Source organism: Sinohyriopsis cumingii, chromosome 9, assembly GCF_028554795.1.
Source record: "Sinohyriopsis cumingii isolate HCF-2022 chromosome 9, ASM2855479v2, whole genome shotgun sequence".
NCBI lineage: Eukaryota > Metazoa > Mollusca > Bivalvia > Unionida > Unionidae > Sinohyriopsis > Sinohyriopsis cumingii.
In genome coordinates this window covers 74,363,014-74,371,197 of record NC_142969.1, presented here as the reverse complement: position 1 = coordinate 74,371,197, position 8,184 = coordinate 74,363,014, and the positions used below count along the sequence as shown (strand labels likewise).

At 33.5% G+C, this 8,184-nt stretch overlaps 1 long non-coding RNA gene across 1 annotated transcript; it reads left to right on the top strand.

The window, feature by feature from the left end:
• The first annotated feature begins 781 nt into the window (after positions 1-781).
• On the top strand, positions 782-7,789 carry LOC149792034 (uncharacterized). The gene is made up of 2 exons (XR_016423468.1): positions 782-1,162; positions 2,508-7,789. It is a non-coding gene; the product is annotated as an uncharacterized LOC149792034 (long non-coding RNA).
• Positions 7,790-8,184: the final 395 nt, after the last annotated feature.

The window sequence follows — 8,184 nt, the reverse complement described above, 5'->3', positions numbered from 1 at the left end:
CATCAGTTGCGAGTTCACGTGTCCGGTGCCATGGTTACAAGGTGTCAAAACACTAAAAAAAGACATGAAAAGTATTCATCTTTTCCATTTACTGCTCATAGATACTGCTTTACCATGCGTTATTCACTCAGTTTAAAACTTGCCATATGCATTTTTATTAATTGTATCGGTTATGAAGCTCTATAAAGAAAGTTTACTTTCTAAAACTATTCAAAAATGGTCCATCGTAGACAAAAATAGAATATCGAACTTATACGTCAACTGAAAACTGCTTCTAAAATACGTTGACAAAAAGGTACTTAATCATAAAATAAAAAACCGTTATTTAATAAAATGTTGTTTAATAATATTGAATAATGCTTAATATTATTCAGTTATTTAAATGATTGTTTGATGTTATTGAATATGATTGTAAAGCAGGCGTTAACAGGGGCCTGTTCATTCGCTTCTACACCGAATACATCGGTTTGTTACCTTCACTGGATATGACAAATGTTCTTTATGTATTTATGTACTTTTATCATCATATTAGTATGGCTATATAACACACACACTAGTGTGTTTCTATCTTTAGAAGAAGAACAAAATTGTATTCCACACCCCTTGAGGTATCCTATAGTCAAACTACCATCTATTTATAACCTTTATGTTCATCCATAAAGATATAATATCTTATATATATATATATATATATATATATATATATATATATATATATATATATATATATATATATATATATCATAAAAAAGAAAACACTATTGATTCAGCACTTTTAATGAACTTCTGAAAAATGTGAAATATGTTTTAGAAGAAATGACATTGGAGGATACAGGATAGAAACAGACTATAGGTGTTGTACGCTCTAGATCGTTTGCGTCTATTTTCAAACCAGCGCGGAATACTGCATTACACTGACTGCATACAGTTGTCTGTGAAGTGAGAGGATAAACACGTTTATAAAGAACATATACCTATAATGAACAAATGGAAACACAATCATTTTATGAATCGTTTTGTAAGTGTCATTTACCAGCACTTAGAGTCTGCAAAGATGATGATTTACATCGTGCAAGATTCGGGGATTTATATAACGAATGCAACTTTCAAGAAAATGTCGGGAGCAAGTTTGCACACACACATAGATCAGAAACGAGACAAAGTAAGTTTTTTTCTTCTTTTACATTGTATAAAGTAACTATATATGATTATACTCTATCTCTCTCTAATAAACACCAAATGCACATGTAGGCATCTATTCAATTCTTCGTAATGACTCAAAACTGAGGCCCTCGATGGGGGCAATGTATACATTCAAACACGTATAGAAAAATGTTAACCAATAAAATAACTTTATTTGAAAATGTTTTCATATATACCATTAAAGCAAAGATAGTCACATTATGTGAATAAATATTTTAAGTCCTGTATACTATACATGTTGACCGACATCTTCGTCCGTATTCCTACGCAAAATCTTGCGAATATCTCGCCGTAAGACTTTCTGTATCACTGGAGGTTCTCAGAGGTGTTTCAAACTGAAAATTTATGCAAGTTAGACGATGCACATCTGATAACAGAAATGCACTAAACACATATTACCTAACGGTAGCATTTAGCCAAAATAAATAAATAGCAAATCCTGATGATTGTAACGTCCCCACTCATCCACGCACAATATGACGCAGGAGTGATACACTCCTGCCGCCTGTACAATTGAGATGACCAATTGTTACTGTAATTGTCATTTTTCGTGTATTTAACCTTGGACCTCTCATACTTTCAATGGGAGGTGACCAGACAGAACTTGCAATGACTGAACAGTAATCAGAGAGAATACAAAGCATTAAAATAAACCATTCAGGCCAACATGGACATACAAAGTCAAATTATTAATGAGTATATCTTGAAAATATGCCTTTTGTATTCATTTGAATGTGGTATGTACATTGCCAGATTAGACATTAAGATATTAAGCACGTGCTTAGGGGTAATAGCCCAATATGGGCACCGGAAAAAGTATAATTATTTGCTGATGACAAAATTGAATAAATGATATATGACCATTTCGATCTGCATGTAGGAATATTTTGATTTGGAATGGTGGCAGTACTGATATTTTACAGCATTTTTTAGCCTCTGATATTTTTTTGTTTTTTAAATTCAAAATTTAGTTGCTGAGGTTGGGGTACTATAATATTTTCTGTGATGAGGGCCCTGGAAGGCCTCAATATGGCAATTGTTATGTATTATCATTCTCTCTTCTTCAATATCACACATATACGATGCCATAATAATGGAAACATCATGATATGGAGGACAATTTATGTTCCACAAAAGTATCATTTTCATATATACATAAAACGAGCCAGATGACTACTGATGAAGGTAGTGGACAGAGTGTAGAAAAAACAACTCCTCATTTGATTACTCGATGTAATATTCACATTCTGTAATATATGATGCATCCTTAAGATGACAACTCATCATTTACCCATATTTTGCAGCCAAGAAACCAAAGGAAACTATATATACATGGGCACAATACACAGCAACCGAGCACCAACCTTGCAGGTCCAATACCATCCTTTGATGGAGTCCATAGAATATTTCGGCTTGTACTGGATCCACAGCGAAATATTTTATTTTTGGAGTGGCGAGACTGGATTTGTAAATGTAACAGACCTGGAAAATCCATTCATGCCATAACGTCATTTTGCCCTTCCTCTGGGAGATGTTCATTTTATAATTTGGAGCCTGTTTGGCTTGATAAATGCCCATAGTGATATCACGCACGTAATCAACTTATATCCTGGGAAATTTATTCAGTTTGCAAGAGGCTGCATCCATCTTGACGTAAAAGTTGTGCTTATTCAGCAAGTTGTTGTCTTGAACCACGATTTAAACCGTATTTGGTTACAGGAATAGATCCATTTTCTATCCAAAATAGGTGGAAATAATCATCATCGGGTAAGGAAGCAGGAACATCAATGTAAAGATATGACTTTGTTTTGATTAGCTCACGCACATTTTGGAAACGAGATTTAATATCTGTTCTTGAAAAGCTTTCAAACCTTTGTGTTGCAGTGATATATTGCAGGGATTCATTAGCAAAGTGGGAGATTTCCAAATGGAAAGACTGGGTTATGGTACATAATGGAACATTAACAAGATGATTTTGATGACCATATGGTCTTTTACATAAAACACAATGTCTGTGAGATCTTGACGTTGATGGAATTTGAAGTTGAACTGATTGTGAACCTTTTATGGCTGCATTTGATGTGTTTTATACCATTCACCAAATTGTCATATCTGACATAAAGTCTCATAAAGTCTCATTTGTTGAGTGCTTTTCATACATTTGCAACTAATAACTTTGGCTATATTTAGTCCATAATTATACAAAGAGCCTGCGAATTCCATACAATCAGTTATTGTAGGGGTGGAACAAGAAACTGATTTGTTGAACAGTATCTAAAAAGAAACAACTCGGCTTATTATGTATTAATTATAATTCTTCTTTTATATCAAGAATGTTTTTGTCATCCATTATGTCATGTTACATCGCAAAATGTTTATTTTAGAATTGTTTTTGTCTGAACATATGTTGAATTTTGCAAGACCGATAATTGTCGTTGCAGCATCACCGATATCGAAACATGTTTCGATTTATCTACCATCAATTATATATCTGGCATTGGTAAACAACGCCATAACACCGTTGTTAATGAATACACCTCGCTTATTTGCACCGTATATGGTATTATCATTTTTCACAAGTTTACCGTGAACTTCAAGGAATGTCTCGGCGGGCAAGAAATAGCTTTATATATCTTGGACATGTAATTCGATTCGTCCACGTTGGTCTGGTTCTCGTGCTTCATAAGAATAATACTGATAATCACGCACATACTCATCCTTGAGTACTGGTACATCCATGTCAAATGCGGGATCAGATACACGCTTGAACATTTTTGCTTTATTCTCTGCTGTCTTAAACGACGTTCCAAAATTGATTGATAAGTGGTCGATCTCCAACGACGATGGATCAAACCAGTTAGTTTTGCGATTATGTTTTTTTCTTCCATCTTCTCGGCCGCTTGTTTTGTCAGAGATGGCCCACCAGCTAATTGATTTATTATTTTGCTGACACTTGGTGGCATTACTTAGGTGCTGGCAGTTTTACTGGCTGTGGTTTTCGTCTTACTAATCGTGCGAGTTTGTCTCTGATGGCCGAATATGCTTTACGAGCAACATCACCAACAGTGATAATACCCTTATCACGAACAATTGCGATGGCTTTCATACCTAAATGTTTTGCAATCTGGATAGCTTCTGGGGCTATCCTTCTAAATAAATCTTGAATAATATTGCCGAATCCATCTCAGTAGATCATTTTATAAACCTTAATCGTGAATTTATCACCATGATGTTTCCAGGTCCACGTTGGGAGTTGTGCATTATTATATCATTTTGTTATCGCCGTTCTAATTGATCACTCACCGTAGTAATCGTCAGTAATTTCATAGATCAGCGCCCGATTGACGCTACTGTCCATGACGCCACCGGTAAATAAACGCTTACAAATAGCGGCTGCTTCAGTAATAATTTCGTGGGAATTATTACTGACTGGTCTTCCAACAATCAGAATTTCTAGTTGATCAACTTCAGCAAGGATGTTATTGGGACAAAATTTGCCTTGAATCACCTGCGATTCTCCGATCATGTTATCACTTTGTTTCATAAGACGCGATCGCGAGTGGCAAGGCCACTTCATGTTGCTCCTTCAGGTGGTTCATCGTGTGGCTCTGGTTGTGGTTCTAAAGAACGCTGCAGGGTGGGTATTTTACTCAACTTTTATGTTTCTTCGTTGTTTTAGGCACAGTTTTTCCTTCTTTTACTTTTTCAAGTTCACATTCCATTATCTAGCATGTGCATCTACTGTACTGCTAAAAATGTTGAAATTTTCATCATTTTTTTGGACCTGATCAGCATTGGTAAAAATACGGTATACATATATAAGCCATTTTTCATGACTTATATTTCAATATGTTGAAGTTACATATATTTTTTTTTCTTTTTTGCCACCTAAACGCGGCAATATTAAGTATTCATCTGTATAGACAGTAGGATAGTAATGAATACCTCACAAAAAGGAGTGTTACGTACTCAGGTACATTGAAATCATCCATAAGTGTCTCTGCTAGCAATCACCGGCCTAATTATAACTTTATTGAAGAAAACAATGGAATTTCCGCAAGCCGTCTAACCTTGGTCTTGGCATTACATCTAGTATCAACATTTTTGCTATGATTGCGATGATATGAAACAAATGTGGCGATATGGTCAGATAATTTCGCTGAAACGCAGACCCAACACCCACCAACAAACAAACAGTGACATCAACGTTTTACTGACCAATATAACCTACTACAAGTACTACAATCCTGATATCATGAATGTCTTAAATGCATTTGTTATTCATTCGTTTGCAGATTTTCATGACACTCCCTTACAAAAAAGGTGAGCTGTGTATTCTTAAAATAATAGTCTGTTGTTTTAAGAACAAAACATGTTTCCAAAACACAGACTCGAACCGTATAAAACAGTGTGATCTTATAGACCAGTTGTTTGCTCGACAATATATAATATAACACAAAGGAATTTGCCTCCTGGAATGAGCACTTAGAAAACAATACAAAAAATGGCGAACGCTATTTTCTAACACGCCCCTTTCATAGAATAATTATAAGGCTAGCTCCACGACCCCAGCTTTAGTATTATGTAATATGATAAGCTTGGTAAGTGTATCGCTTTTTAAATATACGTTTGGGTCAAGAACACAGTCTGCACAGGACTTATAAGTTTTGAACAGATTAGAACGATATATTTAATGAACAAAAGAGGTTAAAAAATATACAAATCAAATGCAAAATTAATTTGCAACTCATAACCGCTTTTTAAAACACAGATTTAGAAACAAATGCTGAAAAACATGAACAAATGAAATTAATCCCAAATCGAATCAATTTGATGCTCAATTTTCTTTTTATGTCTTTAAACGCTGGATGCGATATGAAACATTCTTCAGAATGTCATTGAGGAATAATCATTACATGAACTCCAAAAGAAGATAGGCATGAGGTTTGTATTTTTATCAAAAATGTATTTGGAGACAAGTCTCATGGTTAATCCTGTTGATTGGTTGCTACTTCGACTGATGCTCCTCTATTATTAGCCACAGACCGAATAATTTTATGAACAGGAGATTTATTAGAGAAATGCAAATGCACTGTCTTCGACAAAATCATGAATCTGGTAAATCTGGTCTACACATTTTTTTCTAAACACTATGACACTATTATATATATATATAATCTAACAGTTTGTAATATTATATACTCCTTTTTTCACTTTTTCAAAGTATTTTGAGATATATACAAATATTATCATTAACAATGAAGACTTATCTCCAACTGTTAATTGCGAGAGAGTTTGAACCAGGGAGTTCCTTTTGCACCTTACTTATTTATACCAGGAAGTGAGCTTTTTGCAATGGGCCTTACAAAGAATACAAGCAATACATGCATTTTCTATCACGACAACAAATTAAAATTAGGGAAGTATGCTTTTATATTTTGAGATTATTTTCTGTTGTCCTTCAAGACAACCATGCGGATTTTTAATGATTTTGCTGGTATCGCGTCCTTATTTAGATTTAAAAATTAAAATATTTGAAACGAAAAAATAGGTCCAAAATTTGATATTAATTGGTCATTGTGCAGTTTTAGATTACTGAAGGTTGTCTTTGTGTTGAGCTATATCGAAATTTGATCTTTGGTGGAAATAGGTTGCCTGCACAGCTGGTGGAAGAGTTATTGTTTTTATAAAATCATTGGTTTTGCTTAAATTCATTCGGTGTTTCTTCATCTACCAAAGCGTCCACCCCATAAAGCAAATGAACTGAATAAAAAGCTTCGTCCATTTTATTCGGGCGGAAGAACTGAGAGGATTAAAAGAGACTATTTTAGCTTTTTTGAAGGAAGGGTGATCAAATATCATTCACATGCACTCATTTTTGTATTCTATAATATTTTCACGCGTGTGAAGTCTTTTAGTACAAATGAAGATGGTACACTTATATGGCAGAAATTAGTTTATTGAAAAATATTTTGGTAATTTTGACGGTACAACGTTATTTAAATTATGTTCAATTAAACTAAACGAGAATTTAAAACCCATTAACAAAGATGTGATGTTATTTTTTATTTATCACTATGGAAAAATGAAATATCAACTGTTTGAGAATTATTGTCAAGATATTTTGAATTCAGTCTGTATATAAAATTTCAAATCATATACAAGATTGAAAATAAAGGTCGTTCGACTTATTCAATATGTGTTATGCACAATGATCTCAATTAAGATTTGATACAGTAAAAAAGCAAATGTTTTCATAAAATACATTGCTCTTTTCTCAAAGATATAGCGAAAAGAAAGGGATTGTAATGAGGTTTATTTTGAACGTGGAAATATATTCGATTACATTACGACATCACATCACGTCATAGGGTATGTTAAAAAAATAGTTTATAAAGACATGATAAGAACTAAAAATACAAATGGTACACGTGAAATTTGGTCCAGTCAGTTAGAACGTGCTGTTGATGCAGACAAATTGACTATTCCTTTTGTTATGGCTAATTTTTACACAAATTTAACAAACTTATTAGCATTAATGTTGTATTTATTCATATAAATATTCCCACGAATCGGTTAATGAAATTAACAAAAACATAACAAACACTTAGGTGATCACAATAAAAGGCACCGTTTGAAAGGGAGGCTATAGAAAATGTTAAGAATTTATTTTTTGGCTCTCCAGCTACTGGACATTTTTGGAAATTTGTATGGACTGGATCAAAACTCATTACCCGAGTTTCGGAATTACACATGTTCGTTATTTTCCAAAGAGGAAGTAACAATTATGATAAGCTTATTAACAATTTCTAAATTTTGCTTCCAAACAAAATCACATTGTGCACAACAAAAATATCACTGATGTTTTTTTGAACAAGTGTACATTACTGTCAAATTTTATTATGCGATATTTTTTGTTATATCTAATTAAAATAAAATCTTCTCAGTCCTACATGGAGATCTGACAGACACCGATAAAAT